Source organism: Mytilus edulis, chromosome 7 (genome assembly GCF_963676685.1).
Source record: "Mytilus edulis chromosome 7, xbMytEdul2.2, whole genome shotgun sequence".
In the NCBI taxonomy this organism is placed as follows: domain Eukaryota; kingdom Metazoa; phylum Mollusca; class Bivalvia; order Mytilida; family Mytilidae; genus Mytilus; species Mytilus edulis.
The window spans coordinates 36,689,389-36,710,169 of NC_092350.1; the positions used below are offsets into that span (position 1 = coordinate 36,689,389).

The following is a 20,781-nucleotide window of genomic DNA, read 5'->3' on the forward strand; positions in this document are numbered from 1 at the left end:
CCTTATTGTTTTTCTAATGTTTTTAAGGTCTTTCCTCTCCGCGAGGAAAGACCTTATTGTTTTTCGCATGTTTTTTTTTTTTTCATCCAGCATTTGTTTGACATGGCCTCCCCTCGTTTCTATTGGAGTTATCAAAACCAAATATGGACCATCGGTAGACCTCATCATGAAGTATTACCAGATGAGGCTGTGTAGGATTTCATCATCCCCTTTAGAAGTTATCTCCCTTTTATTGGGTTTTTTCGACATGGCCCCCTCGTTGTTTTTGAAGATATCATGACCTTATTTGGACAATAGTTAGATCTCATCATGATGTGTTACCATATGAGGCTGCTAAGGATTTCATCATTCCCTATGAGAGTTATGTCCCCTTGAAGCAATTTCTTTCTATAAACACTGGACACTTTTAATTTGCAAAACACTCATTTGCAAATCCGCCGCCGCCTCAAACAAGAGCTACAATATCATGTATATAACCAAAATGTGCAGAATTACATGGGATTCAATAATTTCATTGGTTTTCTACAGTTACTTTCATATTTATTTTGCAATTTGAATTATAAAAACATGGGATTTTCAATATCCCATGGGACAGGGCAAAATCCCATGGGATTTACCATTATCCCATGGGATTTTGGTTAAATCCCATGGGATTTTTTTTTGTCCCATGGGATTATTGTAGTCCCATGGGATATTTGTTGTCCCATGGGACAAAAAAAATCCCATGGGATTTTTATTATCCCATGGGATTTTTAATATCCCATGGGACAAATTAAAATCCTATGGGATTCTAATTGTAAATATATAGATATAAATAAACAGTAATGTGTATGTTACAATGTATTCTATTTGGTAGTAAATTATTATAAGATGAATCTTTTTAATTGAATATCTTTTTTTCTTGGGAAATGTTAATTTAGCATATTGTTCTTTAACTGTTCAAAACTAAACTTTTAAACAACAAAGCAGATAATGTAAGTATCAATATATGTTTATTCATGAATTATAGAATACTTTCTTGAAACACAATTATTTGCCATTTGAAATCAATAAAAACTCTATTGTTAGGCTTAACATACTAGTAGCTATTTAAGTAAATCTATTTTTTTCACAATATCCCTCAACACAAAACATTAATAGTTTCTTATCATCCAGCATTGTTTGATGGTATAGTCCACTTTTTGGACATTCAGCACAGAACTTTGACATTATTGTGGTTTCAATATTTGAATTTAAAAGAACTTCAAATCATTGACTGAGTGATGAAAATAATAACTGATCCAACTTTTTTCTTTGAATTTATTCTGGTCTTGTTTAGAACTATGTTTTCTCCATTTATTTTAGGTGGTGAATATCAATCCTTCTGAAAAAGAACCAATAAAATCTAAAGTAATGGATTATACAAAATTGTTTTCATACATGTAGCAATAATATGATTTTCAATAAAAATAGCTATGCGGTATGGATTTTACTGATTGTTAAAGGTTGTCCAGTGTCATCAGTTGCTAACGGCCTACATCCTTTGGTCTCTGATGGAGGGTTGTCAAATTAGCAATATACCACATCTTCCTATTCTAATACCATATAACAATCAATTAATTTATTCTTCTTTATAAAATTTGGGTATTTTCCCAAGTTATATACATAATATATATATATACTGTAAATTCGGAATTAATGCAAGTTTTTTTTTATTGCGAAAAATGCAACGGAGTTGTAAACGCAATAATTTAAACTCGTATTATGAAATATTTTATATGGATTAAACAGGATTTTTCAAAATCGTAAAATTTAAAATCGCATTTAAGTCTAAAATGACAGAATCGCAATAATAAATGCACGCAATAATTTATGAATTTTACAGTATAAAGATCAATGTTAAAAGTTAAAACTTTAGACAACTATAATAACATTCCATTATTCACAAGAATTTGCAATATATTTTACAAAATGCAGACAACAGAAACAATATTTCTTTAAGCTTTTGAAGTTCAGACAGATTTCAATTTGTGTTTTATTTCAATGAAAAAATACCTTGAACATATTGGAAATTATAACATTGATACAAACAAAATATGTATGTTTTATCCTTTTTTTTTTGTGTTGTTGGCTTGCTGTCTCATTTTAATATACATTTAAACATACATCAATAATCTTCTTCTTTATTAAAAGTAAAAATGGGATATTTTTGATTTTGATATCCCAAAACATTATAGTTCTATCACATAACTTATTACCAAGTTCAAAAACACCAATGTGTTTGATATTAATTTTAAGACATGTATAAATGTTCCAGACCATATCAGTATTCGGATCTTACTTTTATGGTCCAGAACTTACAGTCCCACCATATGTGTACAGTCAGACCATTTAAGTATACTTGTACTGTCTGGTACCAGCTCAACCAAACCTGTGTTTTTATTTTAACTGCAATTAAACTTTTTGTATTAATCTATTAAAGATTCCAGTTATGTTGATCTGTACTGTACATTTGTTTGTAATAAACTTGACCAACTTCTTAAAATTGGGCAGACTGTATGCGTACAGTCCAAATACTTGTTTGTTCTGGAACATAAACATGATTAACAAGCATTTGGCAGGATGTCATGCTAAAATCCCATTAATATTAGTACTAAATTTTGAGTATATACATGTAAATCCACAAGTTACTTACTGAAATTCATGGTGAACACTCACCAAAAACTTACAATTTAGGAAAGACTGGAAAGATGAATGCACTAACACTATCAAAACAGAGCATAAAACTTACCGAAAAACAAGATGTTTTACATTTATCCAGGAGCAGGATAATTGAAAAGTTGTTTTTTTCTTTCTCTGCTGTCCATCATATAACCTTTGAATTCATTCATGCAAAATATGAAAATCTGCAAAGGTAAGACCTAGAACCTCAACTTATCCACATTTTGAATTTTGAACTGCATACTTGTCCTTTTCATCTTGCTGACAACCTAAACATAAAAAAATGATAAAAACATAATTTTAGATTGAATTTGTGTTTTTATTTTTGTTGGTACATGTACAAACAATTTTCCCAACTTTAAAACGAAAACATCATCACCAAAGAGGAGGTCATACTAACCTCCGAAATATTTAAACAAACCGAAATTATTACTTGATTAAGATCTTGTCGTAAATTAATGGCATAGATACTCTTATTTTTGAAAACTTGATGTCTATTGCATACTTATATTCCTTTGTACGAGAGTATGCATATTAAGATGGACTCCATGGACTTTAATGTAAGCATGATTAATTTTACAGTCACTGACAGTTTTTCAGCTCTATGTGTACATTTTGAGAGAATCTTGCAATACTGTATATTCTGATATTCAGAACTTATTGTGAGGTTTTTATTAATACAACTGAAAGCTGTATCTCGTTTTCATTTCTGATACATATTTATGAGCTGAAGACCAGTGCCGAATTTTTCTCACTGCATTGAAGACCCATAGGTGACCTTCGGCCGTTGTCTGCTCTTTGATTGGGTTGTTGTCTCTTTGTCAAATTCCCAGTTTCCACTTCCCATTTTATATCATGTATGCTGATTTTTCTTAAATTACAATATTCAATCATGCAATTTTGTCTATTATTGAAAATACGATAAGCAAAAATAAATGCACAAAAAATTTAACATTGTTATATATATGTAAAAGACTTTTTTTTAAATTCAAAACAGTTGCCTACACTGTTAATTTCCTTGTTTGATTTCATATTTTTAAAGCCTTTATAGCTAGCTAGATGGTATGCCGGGGCGGATCCAGCCATTTTAAAAAGGGGGGTTCCCAACCCAAGACAAAGGGGATGATCCTATATTCATTTGATTTGTTTTATTGTCTCATACAAGAATATATATGGTTTGACGGTGGGGATCAGGGATCCTGAAATTTTTTCACCTAACCACTGGATGACAGGGGATCTCAACCATTTAAAAGTTTCTCAAACATGTGGGGGTGGGGGTGAACCCCATGGACTCTCCCTATATTTCCTTTGATTTGTTTTATTGTTCTATACAAGAATATATAAATATGGTTTAGGGGTGGGGATCTTGACCGTTTACAAGTTTTCAAACTAGAGGGGGTGGGACTTCACTTTTATTTTATTTCATTATTAATTTTATTGTCCCCGACAAGAATATATATGGTTTAGGGGTGGGGATCTGGATCGTTCACAAGATAATAGCACATTCTCAAATTGAACAGAGTGGGGTAACCCCCAAAGACCTCCTTTTAATTTCATTTGATTTGTTTTATCGTCCCATTCAAGAATATATATGGTTTAGGGATGGGGATCTGGACCGTTTACAAGATAATAGCATATATATTCTCAAATTGAAAGGGGTGGGGATTACCTCCCATGGACTCACCCTCCCTTCTTTCTTCCCCCCGAAATACCTTTTAATAAGCCCCAATGCACAGATAGTTCACAGTATTTTCCCTTGATTTACACTAAAGAATATACACTATACAGGTGTAATTTTTTTTTTTAAAAGATAATACAACTGAAGACCACCATGACCACAGTGGTGGATCCAGAATTTTTCATAAGTGGGGCCACCGACTGCCTAAGAGGGGCCTGCTCCTGCCATGACTCAGTGATTCCATATATAATCAACCAATTCTTTTCCCAAACAGGGGGCCCTGAACTCCTGATTCCCCCTTTTTTTTCCTCATTTCAATCACCCTGATATAAATTTAGTTTTATCACTTACAATAGGAATGGTTTGAATTCCCCAATAATTCTTATATACCATTAATATCAACATATTTCATTTTTGATAAATGAAAGGCAAAAGTTTTCTATGGGTAGAAATGGATAGTGGGAAGCTTTCAGATTCACACCATGCCGGTGGCTGTGTTCAAAGTGCTGGGTTTTTATGACCCTCGTTGTTTGCGGACTAACTATTTAGGCCAGTGGTGGATAATAGTGTGCGTGCATTAATCTTCTATACCTTCTCAATCAATATATTCAAATACTGACGGCAAGTGTTGTAATGATGTATCAATGTCTTTTTGAAATCACCGTGCTATTTACATGTGGGATCGAGAATGCAGGGGAAGGAAACTTGTCAATTATGTTTATTTCTAAGCCAAAATAAAATGAGCCGCCGTAAAATTAACCTTGGGTAATAACAGTGCATGTAAGGCTCGTCTCGGAGGGGTGTCTTTTTTTCTGTCTTCTTTTTATGCTCCACCTACGATAGTAGAGGGGCATTATGTTTTCTGGTCTGTGCCTCCGTTCGTTCGTCCGTTCGTTCGTCCTGTTTCAGGTTAAAGTTTTTGGTCGAGGTAGTTTTTGATGAAGTTAAAGTCCAATCAACCTGAAACTTAGTATATATGTTCCTTATGGTATGATCTTTCTAATTTTAATGTCAAATTAGAGTTCTTACCCCAATTTCACGGTCCACTGAACATAGAAAATGATAGTGCGAGTGGGGCATCCGTGTACTGGGGACACATTCTTGTTTTAGTTATATTTTTAATAACTTACACTTTTTTCCATTATTCTCTTTCTTTCTCTATTCTTTATTCCTTTTTTTCTTTGTCCTTTGTTCTCTATTCTGTTAATTCACATCCATACCCTCTTATGTGTATGTGGACTTACTGTAGTTTATTTTTTAGTTCTGGCAGAGATATTAGATACAATATATATGTCTCTGGTTCTGGTATTATGCGATAAGTCAATTTCTTTTTCATGCAGTGTCATGAAATATAATGGTTTTATGCATATCAGCCAAGATTGTGCGCAACATTTTAATAAACAATTCAACACTATATACACGTTATGTGAATTTTATTAAAATCGATGAAGAACATGAATTTGGCAGCTAGTGCCCCTTAAACAGGTAAAGTTCAATTAACAAATTCTGATCTACTGGCATTCAACACCAAATTACTTACTTGCTGTATATTGATAAATGTGATTGATAAATGTGATTGTATATTGTCAATACCTCAACATCGAGAATACGTCATGTGAGGTGTTGGTCGCTACGTTTGATACGGGGTCAAAGGTTGCGGCTTCGAGACAGAGAAAAACATCCAGGTAAAAAGTGTAGAATTTTGTTTTTGAAAATTTGAGTTGTAAATTTTCCTAAAAAGTACTTAATTCCGTTCATCTAATTGTAAATTTTCCTAAAAAAAGTACTTATTTCCGTTCATCTATTATGGGTATAAACTAAACTGAACAAGAAAAGTATTAGTAAACAGACAGAAAGTCCGACGTTGAATTAATTACAATGTATTTTACAATTAATTGTTTAAATATATGAGAGAATGTTTTAGGCGAATTTTCTTTAATTACAGATAAATGTATTTTAGGTTCAGGAAATGATTTATTCTTCGGGTACGTCTAAACAACCGCTCAGGACCTCCTGAGTGCACTCAGGACATACAAAGTGCACTCAGGACATACAAAGTGCACTCAGGACCCATTACCGTAATCATATCTGCACACATGATGGATGTTTATATTCGTTATACGCTTCTTATTTTAGAGTTAAATTTTGGTAGAAGTTGAAATCGCAGGGGCGGATCCAGCCATTTTAAAAAGGGGGGGGGGGTCCTAACCCAGGGCAAAAAAAGGGGGGGTTCAACTACATGTCCCCATTCAAATGCATTGATCGGCCAACCCCCCGGAACCCCCCTCCCACCTCTGGATCCGCGCCTGAATCGAACTTAGATAGATATGTTAATTCTTATAAAATAATGAGGGCACGTGTCACTGATTACACAACTACTGAGCCATGAATTATCCAATCAACAAAATTGATTGGATTATCTTTATTGTTTTTTAGGAATTGTATTGTTTAGTTCAGTTTTACCTTTAACATGAATTTGCATATAGAAAAAATAAAACATATATCTCATTCGATGTGCTTTTTCAGTTTATTTTTCATGATGACGGGTAAATTAATTTGTTGTGTTTTGCAGTTCACGAATAAAGAAAATTATTTTATAGTTGCGGTTTTTTTTTCTGTAACAAGTTTTTTTGTTTTTCAGTGTGATTCTTTTCTCTATCTCTCTCTCTAAATCAAGTTTTTAAACAAACACAATGTTGACTCAATATCAAATTTTATTACATTTGTATATCATTATTCTCAACAAACCATTATACAAGAGAAGACAATTATGTACAATATTCAGTTTAACCTTAACGGAAATCTGTGCACGAAGACTTTGTCGTGGTTTGAACGGATTTCGTGTCAATAAACTGTCTTCGAAATAGTCTTTCTTTGTTAATGTTTGTGTCATTTTGGTCTTTTGTGGATAGTTGTCTCATTAGCAAATCAAACCACATCTTCTTTTTTTTAATTTCTCGCTACTACAATCAAAAAACGGAGACGAAAACGGAGACAAGTTCATTTTCAGAATTTATTTTCGCATTGAAATTCGTTTCAGGCTTGTGAAACTGGACAAAACGACTTTAATTAGAGAAAAAAAACTTAATAAAAACGGATTTCTTAAAATATTCGTATAACTCAAAAATAAAATTCCTGGACAAGTTCGATAAAAATGAGAAATAACATCTAACTACATGTATATGAGTTTGATTGTTTGAAAAGTACGGCTTTTACCGTTTTAAGGATTCCATATACAAAACTTTAATTAATATAAATTCTTTTAAAGTATGAACATTTATAATTATTTCCCTTTTCAAACTCGTGCAAAGAATTAATTACTGGTCCAGGACATGATAATAAAATTAAGAATAAAACTTAAAAATTTATGGAACGAAATTTTAATAAAAGACGAAAATCTTAAAACATCGTGATATTCATTCTAGACGTCACAATATTACTTCCCGCATGGTCACACTGTACTAACAACACAATGTATAAAACAACAATAAAGATAATCCAATTAATTTTGTTGATTGGATAATTCATGGCTCAGTAGTTGTGTAATCAGTGACACGTGCCCTTATTATTTTCTAAGAATTACAAATTCTACCAAATTTAACTCTAAAATAAGAAGCGTATAAAGAATATATGCATCCATCCTGTGTGCGATGACTATAAAGGGTACTGAGTGCACTTCGTATGTCATGAGTGCAATCAGGAGGTCCTTCAAGCGGTGTTTAGACGTACCGTTATTCTTCTGGAAGCTTCAATTTTTTCTTATCAATAACTTTTACACAAGGAGACATTTTTTTTTTGACAGCATGAACCCCAGTTAATGAGCAAACACAAATTAAGAACGAAAATCGTTTACAATTAAATTTTATAGAAGGAAAAAAGGGGGGGGGGGGTAATAAACAAATTTTATTTACGCTCACATACTTTTAAACAGATTTGCATATGTAAGCTCTCTATAGTTAATGTTAAATTATTTCAGGAGTTTTGAAAAAAAGAATATTATATACAGTTTAATTTCGACTAAAATAGTGATTCTTTTTATAGATTTGGTACCTCAGTTTCGACTCAACATTTCATTTTGAATTGTTAGATGGCAAACTCTTTAGGCGAATATTGTATCTGTTCTTTATTTAATTATGGTGATATTGGCGATAATATTCATTATAACAAGGCCTTGTACAAATCCTTGATTATAGAATGTTTGGTAATATAAAAAGACGAAAGTAGACAAACCCTAATTATGCAGGGTTTCACAAGTTGATCTCCAAGCGGCCCACATTTAACATATAATAAGATCTATATTTTTCAACGTTTTCAAAATGAAATAACTTGAATTGAAAATTTCCCAACTGTGAAAATTTGTTATTTCTAAACGTCTTTAATTATTATTTCGGAAAAAAAAATTATTTAGCATATTCATATATTTTCATAATTTTTTCCGAGGAAACCTTTTTTTTTGCAAAGTTTACTTTTATATGTTTTTAACCATCACCAGCGACTTATTCTCTGCCATCACAAATTAGTCCTAATTATTAAAGATCAATTGCCCAAATTCAAATGATGATTGGTATATCGTATTGAATATGACCATCGGTCATCCGTGACGTATCCCAAATAACGACGCATGCCGATAGATAGATCATAGTTTATTAATTAGCGTCTCGCAATTTAAATTTCATCAAGGGGACTTAATTAAACCAGTTACTATACAAATCTTGAAAAAACGATGTACATGTACTTTTTAATATTTTTAAAACAAATTACGAAAACGTTTAGTGTAAAAATCACCGAATATAAATGTTTCTTTCTTGCAGGTTTTGGCATTTGTAAATAACATTAACGTTTTGGAATTCTAATGCAAAAGACAGTCGATTCAAACTGAAATAACTTCTTTAAAGATGGTTTGATTTTTTTCAGAGACACATGTATTATATATGTCTCAATACATGTATTATATATGTCTCAATACATGTATTATATGTCTCTGATTTTATCAAAACAAAAATTACAAAATTATAAAATATGTTAGTTATCGAATGTATACCCTGAACTCTTACTATTATATATACATGTCCTAAGTTACTTAATGTCCTGTGTGCAACCAGGAGATCCTGAACGGTTTTTAAACGTACCATTATTTTATATGCATATATTCAAAGCTGTTCTTAATTATATGCATACTAGGTATCAGTGGCGGATCCAGGGGGAGGGTTTCGGGGGTTGGAACCACCCCTTTTTTTGAACGATCAATGTATTTGAATGGGGACATATGGTTGGAACCACCCCCTCCCCCTTTTGTCCTGGGTTGAGACCCCCTTCTTTTCAAATGGCTGGCTCCGCCGCAGAGGTATATTTATATATATATATGTGTGTACCAGCCCCCTCCTAAATCTTGGGAAACAAATGGTAGATTATATAGGGAATCACGGAAGCATGACTGGACGTGACCCCTCTAAGGCAGTCAATGAGTCCCCACATATGAAAATTTCTGGATCAACCATTGCTTAGTTCTAGTTATCTTAGGTCCTAGTGTGAAATAATGCCAATAGGTCTTTTAAAACACATCTTTATTCATACATGTATATATACGTTTTCTCACGGATTTGTTCATGCAATATTGGAATTATGTTTACTCAATGCGCAATTACTGAAGTTTATATTTGCTACTTTTCTTCTTAATTTCATATAATTTTTTTTTTCTTCGAAAAATTAGTGGTGTTGAAATAGGGAATGGATACAGATACCTTATCACATTTAACCAAAGAAATGTTGTATAATGTCATCAATCTGTATTACACGTAGACAGGATGTTCTCTAGAAAACTATACGTTATACACACCCGAGAATACACGCACTGTCGTAATGGTTACCTGTAATCAGCTTTGCAACACCATGTCATGACAGTTCAAAAAGATTTTCTTCAAATCAAATTGGAATATTCATTTTTTCTGTAAAATTTAAAACTTTAAAAAGTAGACTTTGAAAAAATTATGAAATAGAAAGAATTGAACAATTTAAAATCGTATTTTAACAAAGATTTAGATATAATTTTACAACAATCCTTAAAAAAATAACCAAACAAACGTCGAATCAAACGATATGAACCTACGCAGTTTTATATTAAAATACTGACACACACCAGTTTGCCATCTCAGTATGCAAGGCAAGGGTGCTTGGTGAGGTGCTGGAACTTGATGTACATGTATCATTAAGTTAATACAGTTCTGTTAGTATTGACTGCCTTTTTACAGAGACTTTCTATTCTTACTGTTATCAGTTAGTATAGACGGTTCCTGGCTTAGAATGATTCTCTGCTCAGCAAATGGTGCGTAATTAGCATTTGAATCAAATTTCTTGTAGAAGTAAAAAACACAAATTAATGTATTTGACAACTTTATTCAGGAGCACAGTCTATATTATCCGGCGTAAATAACTTCGAGATTTATGTGGAAGTTTACTCTGCTGCTCGATCTATGCTAATCGATGTTCCAGTATATTTCATATTTATATTTATTCGTGAGGCCTCGTCATCGTTTATATTCACTAAAAGCACAGTCGCCTAAATATTTTATATGGCGAAAAAATTGCGAAAATTGGGGGAAATAATATATTTTTAGTAGCATTATTATTTTAGAATCTTAAGAGGTTGCTTGCAAATTTAACTCTAAAATGAGAAGTGTATGACGATCTATAACGAATATATACATCCATCATGTGTGCAGATACGACGGCGACTATATAGGGTCTGCCATGAGTGCACTTTGTATGCCCTGCATGTGTGCACCCAGGAGGTCCTCCTGAGCGGTGTTTAGACGTACCGGGAAAATCTTATCTGATTCAGGATCAATTCATCGGTTACACTCCCCTGTCACCAGTGATTTTTTTGGCTGACATTCTGAAAAAGTATTGTGTAGACTAGTCCCTGTGTAAGTGTTGACTCTCAACTTGCACATGTGATTTTTTAACACTCCCTGGACTTCTGCAAAAACAGAAAGTCACAGGACATTCCGACAAAAAGTCAAACACATGTCAAACTCAGGCATAAAGTAACAAAGTTAATAGGACAAAAAGTAGCAAAGTTAATAGGACAAAAAGTCACAAACAATTTGTTGACAATTGATTGAATATAAATGAAAAAAAGATTTTGAAATATCTTCTTTTTATTACATATATTCATTTTTAATTTTAGGAAATTGTTCATAATATAAAAAAGAAGATGTGGTATGATTGCCAATGAGACAACTGTCCACAAGAGACCAAAATGACACAGACATTAACAACTAGAGGTCTTTACGGCCTTCAACCATAAGCCAATATAAAGAAGGTATGGTATGATTGCCAATGAGACAACTGTCCACAAGAGACCAAAATGACACAGACATTAACAACCATAGGTCACCAAACAGCCTTCAACAATGAGCAAAGCCCGAGGTAAAGCCCATACCGCATAGTCAGCTGTAAAAGGCAATCATACTATATCTTTTTTTTTATATTTACATGTTAAAAAATGCGTGCAAATGTAATCAAAAGCTGCACACAAACGTAATGATTTTTGTGCGCAAATGTAATGGTAATGTGCGCAAACCTAATGCACTGATTTATTTGTTTTTAATAAATTTTAATTTAAAGTTGCTACATCATGTTCATGTATAAAACTTCAAGAAAAATACAAAAAGAGTGTTTTCTTGTTCAAAGAAAAATAATCTCAAAACTAAATTGTGACTTTTTGTCCTGTGACAGTGTGTGACCTTTTTGACTGTGACTTTCTGTCCTGCATTCAGATTGAATAGGGGAGTTTGGTTGACCCCGCCTCCTTCTATCTGAGACTACTATCTCAGTGATGAGCTTTATGTTTCATGTACAAATGTATTGTGCTTGTCATATATATGTATGTCGGATAAAAGCTCTACAGACCTTTAATATGTTGTATTGTTATATGTATAACCGACAATAAATAAATAGCCCCTAACAAGTAAAAATTAGGTTACTTCTTTTTGTTTTGACATCTTGCATGGGTTTTTATAGCCCCGTATTAAAATTATGCCCCCACTTTAAAAAAGGGGGGGTATACTGTTTTACCCCTGTCTGTCCATCCATCCTTGCGTCAGTCAGTCCGTCCGATGAATATTTTTCGTCCCATTTTCCTTAGGAACTACAATAGAAGGATTTCTGAAATTTGGTTTCAGGGTTAAATAAGTCAGCTATACCGTGTGATGCATTTTCAGATTCATCACTCGACAACTTCCTGTTTTCCCAACACTTGTATGATTTTACAGATGATAGCCAAGTTGAAAGTTGAAAACTAACAACCTAATTTATGTACAAAAAAATTGAAAAACAGATATGTTACACATAAACAAACGACAATCACTGAATTATCGGATCCTGACTTGGAACAGGCACAACCATAACAAATTGGCAGGGTATAAGGAACTTTGAAAATATTTAGTTTTTGTGGTTTGGTCAATTTTCCGGATACTGTAAGCAATAAGGCCCCTTTATTTAGTGAATGAAATAATTGTAAGATGCACTTAGCTGTCTGTCATATTTTATATGAACTTGACCTCATTTTCATGCATGGTTCATTGGTCAATGAAACACTGCATTGCTTTGTCAGTTTATCATATGTTTAAAGTTACAGGTAGATTATATTTGGTAGATATGAAACAATTGTAAGGTGTGCATGTCTGAATGGCAGATTCATATATAAACCATGACCGCATTTTATTGTTCTTTGGTCAATGTTAAGTTTTCTTGGTTTTGTCATTTTATCAGGCCACATTTAAAAGAATGTCTGTTTCCCCTCCCCGGGTCTACCCTTTGTAAACAGACCAGGAAGGCAGTTTTTTTTTAGCTCACCTGACCTGAAAGGTCAAGTGAGCTTTTCTCATCACTTGGCGTTCGTCGTCTGTCGTCCTACGTCCGTCGTCTGTAAACTTTTACAAAAATCTTCTCCTCTGAAACTACTTGGCCAAATTCTACCAAACTTGGCCACAATCATCCTTGGGGTATCTAGTTTAAAAAATGTGTGGCGTGACCTGTCAAACCAACCAAGATGGCCGCCATGGCTAAAAATAGAACATAGGGGTAAAATGCAGTTTTTGGCTTATAACTCAAAAACCAAAGCATTTAGAGCAAATCTGACATGGGGTAAAATTGTTGATCAGGTCAAGATCTATCTGCCCTGAAATTTTCAGACGAATTGGACAACCTGTTGATGGGTTGCTGCCTGTGAAATGGTTATTTTAAGGAAATTTTGCAGTTTTTGGTTATTATCTTGAATACTATTATAGATAGAGATAAACTGTAAAAGCAATAATGTTCAGCAAAGTAAGACCTACAAAAATAAGTCAACATGATCAAAATTGTCAGTCGACCCCTTAAGGAGTTATTGCCCTTTATAGTCAATTTTTAACAACTTTTCATAATTTTTTGTAACTTTTTTAAAAATCTTCTTCTCTGAAACTACTTTGTCAAATTTAACCAAACTTGGCCACAATTATCATTGTGGTTTGTAGTTTAAAAAATGTGTCCGATGACTCAGCCTACCAAACAAAATGGCCGACATGGCTAAAATTAGAACATAGTGGTAAAATGCAGGTTTTGCTTTATATCTTTGAAACTAAGACATTTAGGGCAAATCTTTCAAGATTTAAATGTCCATCAGAATAAGATATATCCCCTCACAAATTTTCAGTTGAATTGGACAACCTGTTGTTGGGTTGCTGGCCTAAAATTGGTGATTTTAAGGTAATTTTGCAGTTTTTGGTTATTATCTTGAATACTATTATAGATAGAGATAAACTGTAAAAGCAATAATGTTCAGCAAAGTAAGACCTACAAAAATAAGTCAACATGATCAAAATTGTTAGAGGACCCCTTAAGGAGTTATTGCCCTTTATAGTCAATTTTTAACAACTTTTCATAATTTTTTGTAACTTTTTTAAAAATCTTCTTCTCTGAAACTACTTTGTCAAATTTAACCAAACTTGGCCACAATTATCATTGTGGTTTGTAGTTTAAAAAATGTGTCCGATGACTCAGCCTACCAAACAAAATGGCCGACATGGCTAAAATTAGAACATAGTGGTAAAATGCAGGTTTTGCTTTATATCTTTGAAACTAAGACATTTAGGGCAAATCTTTCAAGATTTAAATGTCCATCAGAATAAGATATATCCCCTCACAAATTTTCAGTTGAATTGGACAACCTTTTGTTGGGTTGCTGCCCTAAAATTGGTGATTTTAAGGTAATTTTGCAGTTTTTGGTTATTATCTTGAATACTATTATAGATAGAGATAAATTGTAGACAGCAATAATGTTCAGCAAAGTAAGATCTACAAATAAGTCAGCATGATCAAAATTGTTAGAGGACCCCTTAAGGAGTTATTGCCCTTTATAGTCAATATTGAACAACTTTTCGTCATTTTTGTAACTTGTATAAAAATCATTTCTAAAACTACTTGGCCAAATTTAACCAAACTTGGCCACAATCATAATACTAGGGTATCTATTTAAAAAAAAAAAGTGTCTAATGACCCCGCCTACCAACGAAGATGGCTGACATCAGTAAACACATTAACAGGTGAGCGACACAGGCTCTTGAGAGCCTCTAGTTTTTTTTAACTGGATGTGATTGTCATAGCATGGTCACATGAATGGTTTGACTTGTCCAGTCCAGGCCACTTATCAGTTGTTTGTGCTCAATTTTAGTGTATTTATTTAGATTATCAATCCTTCTGCTTTCAAGCACTTTCCAAAAATGGAAACAAATTATTTTCAGGAAAAAAATAATTTCGATTTTTTTGTGGAAAATAATTTTTTGACCCGGGCGCTTATTTTTGACCCGTGTGGGGGGAGGGGAAACAAACATATTTTTAATTTTGGCCTTAGATTTTTTAAGCATAGGTCTACTTGTTGTATGGAATGACTACAAGGTATCATATAAAAAAAGATGTCTGCCTGCCAAGGTTAATTTTACTGTGACCTCATTCATAGAATAATGATAATATTCATGATATTGAACAGCAAGAATGATGAGTAAGTTGATGTTATATACAAATAAGACAAAATTTTCAGTTGCCTACTAATTATGTAATACATGTAGTAGTTATTTTTGTCATTAAATGATGTTTACCCTTTTATGTGTAGGGCAAGAACATGAAAGATAAAGGGGAAACTATAAACAGAAGAAATTATCAACAAAATAAGATTTACAGAGGTCAACAAAGCCTACATGGTAAGTCCACTGTGTTATAAAAAATTTTGTCCTTGAATAATAATTAAATATTTATTAAAATAAGATGTGGTATGATGAAAGAGAAAACTATCCATCAGAGTTCAATTTAGTGGATGTAAGCATTGTAATTACTTATTAGAGGCCATTGATGACCTGTAAGTAATGAGAAAACCCATACCCTATACATGTTATAGTAATCTATAAAAGTCAACACTAACCAAATTTGAAACAGAGCATCAATTCAAACGTCAAATATACCAGACTAATTTATAAAAACAAAAAATTATGAAAAATAAAAATGACGGGTATGAACCAACATCAACCACTGAACTATGTACAAGCTCCTGATATTAGACAGGTATAATATGGCTGGGTTGATATAAAAATAAGAAACACATAGCAGTCTGATTTCCAATTAGACATTTCTCCAATAGAGATCAAATGACATTTAAGGAGGCTCTAGGGTATAACAATTTCAGAAAAATGTTTTAATATTTTTTTTTCATAACTCAATTTATATCTTTATCATATGGTACACCAAATCATTCAAAACAATCAATTCGGTTTGGCCCCAGATGACTTTTAAAATGCATATATCATTGAAAAAGCTCCAAATTATCTCCCTTTGGTGCAAAAAAGCCATTTTTTGGCATTAAAAATGTAATATCTTATTTAACTCATCGGTGGCCTATATTTTTTATTATAATTTTAAATAAGCTGTACTTTAACTAAACTATTATAAAATTTAAGCGATTTCTGTAATTTAGTACTTGAATATTTAAATGAAAGTTTATCATATTAATCATAAACATGATAAAATAGCCATTTTATTGATCTCTTCACTGATAATTTTTGAGTTTGTGTATTTGTAGGTCAGAAATCTGGATTTTCATGGTCATCATTCACAGATCAATACTGAACGGAAAACTTAAAGCTGATATTTTTCTCCATAGTGCGACTTTTTTATTAATTTGAAATGGAACATGTTTTTTCCTACATTTATTTGAAAGAGGAAATTTCAACATGATGACTATAAACAAAAAGGAGTCATATCATCACGATCATTGATGCACAAGAACTTGATCATATAAATACAACAATGTAATTATCAATTGAAAGATGGAACGAATGAACAAGATATTAGAATGTTGTTGTCCAAATAAACTTGCTTTGTCTTCTCATTTGAATCTCTCCATTCAATAAAGATGTACAGAGGAAGATCTTTGAAGAACAGATTGAAAAAATGTTTTGTCTAAGAATTGCAGGAATATTCTAGTGAATGAAATTATTTATTGACTTCACTCTTATATAGTGGACTGAATAATTGTACATAGCAAGCTGTGAATAAAGAAAGCAAAAACTTTAACAAAAAGTGTTTATATTATAAATTTACAATTATAAGCATACTATTATGTACACCACAAAGTTATATATAATTCAAATTGTTTGCCTATACAAGAATTGCATTGAACCTATAACAAAGAAAATCTTACCTCATGAAAAGAGTGAACTATTCAGTCAGAATATGAAATATTTTTTCAGTTCTATTTTTCATAATAGAATAAACAAGACAAAGATTTCAAAACAATATTTTTTCATTTATTTAGAAATTTCATCATTTTGTTTCAGTGAAAGGACTTTATTCTTTGACTGTAAAATATTATTATTATACATTCCAAAATAAGAATAATATTTATTGTCATATAAACAAATAAAAAACATGTTTGTGACAAAATTTAAAAAAAATTATATATATGTATATATAAAAAATATAAAAAAAACTCGTATACATTTAAAACATTTTACTACCAAACAGCATTCATTGTAACATACACATAACTTTATATTTATATATATATATTTATAATTTTAATCCCATAGGATTTTATTTTGTCCCATGGGATATTAAAAATCCCATGGGATAATTATAGTCCCATGGGATTTTTTTTGTCCCATGGGACAACAAATATCCCATGGGACTACAATAATCCCATGGGACCAAAAAAAATCCCATGGGATTTAACCAAAATCCCATGGGATAATGGTAAATCCCATGGGATTTTGCCCTGTCCCATGGGATATTGAAAATCCCATGTTTTTATAATTCAAATTGCAAAATAAATATGAAAGTAACAGTATAAAACCAATGAAATTATTGAATCCCATGTAATTCCGCACATTTTGGTTATATACATGATATTGTAGCTCTTGTTTGAGGCGGCGGCGGATTTGCAAATGAGTGTTTTGCAAATTAAAAGTGTCCAGTGTTTATAACATTTTTCTCAAAAAGTATTCAAGATAGAATCGATTTGAAAACGGCAACATGTACAAGACCAGATGGCAATGTTAATAAACATATATAATCATTTTGTTGTTAACCCTTATAAGGAGTTATTTTCCTTGAAAAAATATACACAATTTTTGAAAAATTGTATCTCGAGAACCGGAAGTCGTAAAGACTTGGGACCTACACCAATAATCTTAAGTTCATGTGACCTTTAATTTGCATCCAAGGTCAAAGGTCACCGAGTGCAAAAAAAAATTACGCTGCAATTTCAAGCTTTCATATTAAGAAAACGATAAGAGTTTCCTGCATACTTACAGCGTATAAAATGTTCCTCTCGACGAGCTCTACATTTTATACACTGAGCTGAAAAGAGTCCGACTGTCTGTTCAAAAGTTACGACGGGATGATTCTTAAAAGTATAGTATTATGTGTACATCTTTTTGAAGGTAACAGATATCAACCTACTATAAACCGCAAAGATGATCAGTAATTCAAGACCTTCAATTTGAGGTCAATGTCAGGTCATGATGAAATTTCACCTTGACCTTGACATTATACTATGACCTTGACTTTGTGATATTTGAAAGGTCAAGTGGTCCTGAGTTGAATGGTAATAGTCACATGTCTCTACGACTTCCGGTTCTCAAGTTTTGTATTGCATCATATATTTGATGATTAATTTTGACCTTGGTGAACTTTGAAATTGTCCCAATTATTTTTCTATAATGTTGTCCTTCAACTGTAGATCATTTATCATTTAACAGAATTGAGATATCTATTGTCGTTTTAGAGAAAATGCAGTTTGAAGTTTTGCGAGCGGAGGCATGTATTTCTGAATCATCAAGAGCTTACCACTTAAAATGTTTTAGAAATTGAAGAGGTTGACATAGTTATATGTTTGACCAAATACCAAATACATTCCATGGATAAAACACCAAAAAATCAATTTGAAATTTTCAAGTTTTGCATTGACTTTGTAAGTTTCATAACTTCTATTTATATAGTTGATATTGCATCATTATTTGCACTTTGTCAAATGGGGTCATCTGATATATCAAATTGAAGGTCTTAATAAACTCTACTTAAAAATTAAAATTTTAAACCCCCTTTTCATCCCAGGGGGACGGGTGGGGTCATTTAGTGCAAAAATTCAAATTTCTCAGATGGTAAGGTGGTTGCATATCAAATGAAAGAACATAAAGCGTACATTTCAAATTTCAAATTGACGTCTCCCAAAAATGGGTTGGATGGGGTCATTGAGTGCAAAAAATAAATGTTCTTTAAAGGTAGGGTTGTTGTATATCAAATGAAAGGTCATGATGTGTACATTTGAAATATCAAATTCCCGACCTCCAAAAAGTAGTTGGATAGGGTAATTAAGTGCAAAAATCAAACTTTCTAGAACATGGTGTTGTCGCATATCAAATGAAAGCTCATCTACTCTGTTCCATATATCATACTTCCGATCTCAAAAATGTAGGCGGATGAAGTCATTAAGTGTAAAAAGCGAAAAGTTTCAAAAGGTATGCTTGTCGTATATCAAACGAAAGGTCGTACAAAGAACATTACGAAAACATCACTTTTACAGGAAAGACCTTTCAATTGTTTTACAAACAATTGAGATACTAGTTTCTTTTTCTTTTTTTAAGGTCTTTCCCCTACGTGGGGAAAGACCTTACTGTTTTTCTAATGTTTTTTTTTCCAACATTTTTTCTAAATGCCCTCCCCCCGTTTCTATTGATGTCATCAAGACCAAATATGGACCATCGATAGATCTCATCATGAGGTATTACCAGATGAGGCTGTGTAGGATTTCATCATCCCCTTTAGAAGTTATCTCCCTTTTATTGATTTTTTTCAACATGGCCCCCCCCCCCCCCTCGTTGTTTTTAAAGATATCATGACCTTATTTGAACAAAAGTTAGATCTCATCATGATATGTTACCATATGAGGCTGCTAAGGATTTCATCATTCCCTATGAGAGTTATGTCCCCTTGAAGCAATTTCTTTCTTTTGCATTTTTCTCAAAAAGTATTTAAGATAGAATTGATTTGAAAACGGCAACATGTACAAGACCAGATGGCAATGTTAATAAACATATACAATCATTTTGTTGTTAACCGTTATAAGGAGTTATTCCCCTTGAAAAAATATACACAATTTTTGAAAAATTGTGTCTCCAGAACTGGAAGTTGTAAAGACTTGGGACCTACACCAATAATCTTAAGTTCATGTGACCTTCAATTTGCACCCAAGGTCAAAGGTCACCGAGTGCAAAAAACAATTACGCTGCAATTTCAAGCTTTCATATTAAGAAAACAATAAGAGTTTGCTGCATACTTACAGCGTATAAAATGTTCCTCTCGACGAGCTCTACATTTTATACACTGAGCTCAAAAGAGTCCGACTGTCTGTTCAAAAGTTACGACGGGATGATTCATAAAAGTATAGTATTGTGTGTATATCTTTTTAAAGGTAACATATATCAACCTACTATAAACTGCAAAGATGATCAGTAGTTCAAGACCTTCAATTTGAGGTCAATGTCAGGTCATGATGAAATTTCACCTTGACCTTCACATTATACTATGACCTTGACCTTGTGATATTTGAAAGGTCAAGTGGTCCTGAGTTGAATGGTGACAGTCCCATGTCCCTACGACTTCAGGTTCTCAAGTTTTGTATTGCATCATATATTTGATGATTAATTGTGACCTTGGTGAACTTTGAAATTGTCCCAATTCTTTTTCTATAATGTTGTCCTTCAACTGTAGATCATTTATCATTTAACAGATTTGAGATATCTATTGTCGTTTTAGAGATAATGCAGTTTGAAGTTTTGCTAGCGGAGGCATGTATTTCTGAATCATGCAGAGCT

The 20,781-nt window shown here is 32.5% G+C and overlaps 2 long non-coding RNA genes across 3 annotated transcripts; one reads left to right on the forward strand and one right to left on the reverse strand.

Moving 5' to 3' along the window:
- Window positions 1-973: 973 nt before the first annotated feature.
- On the reverse strand, window positions 974-5,200 carry LOC139481388 (uncharacterized). Of its 2 annotated transcripts, none has more exons than XR_011654607.1 (3): window positions 4,999-5,200; window positions 2,771-2,969; window positions 974-1,363 (listed from the first exon to the last, which is right to left on the reverse strand). It is a non-coding gene; the product is annotated as an uncharacterized lncRNA (long non-coding RNA). The 2 variants fall into 2 exon arrangements; XR_011654608.1 differs by having other exon boundaries at window positions 4,970-5,200.
- A 5,249-nt stretch (window positions 5,201-10,449) lies between these two features.
- On the forward strand, window positions 10,450-16,987 carry LOC139481387 (uncharacterized). Its single transcript, XR_011654606.1, has 3 exons — window positions 10,450-11,301; window positions 15,528-15,615; window positions 16,488-16,987. It is a non-coding gene; the product is annotated as an uncharacterized lncRNA (long non-coding RNA).
- The last annotated feature ends 3,794 nt before the right edge of the window (window positions 16,988-20,781 follow it).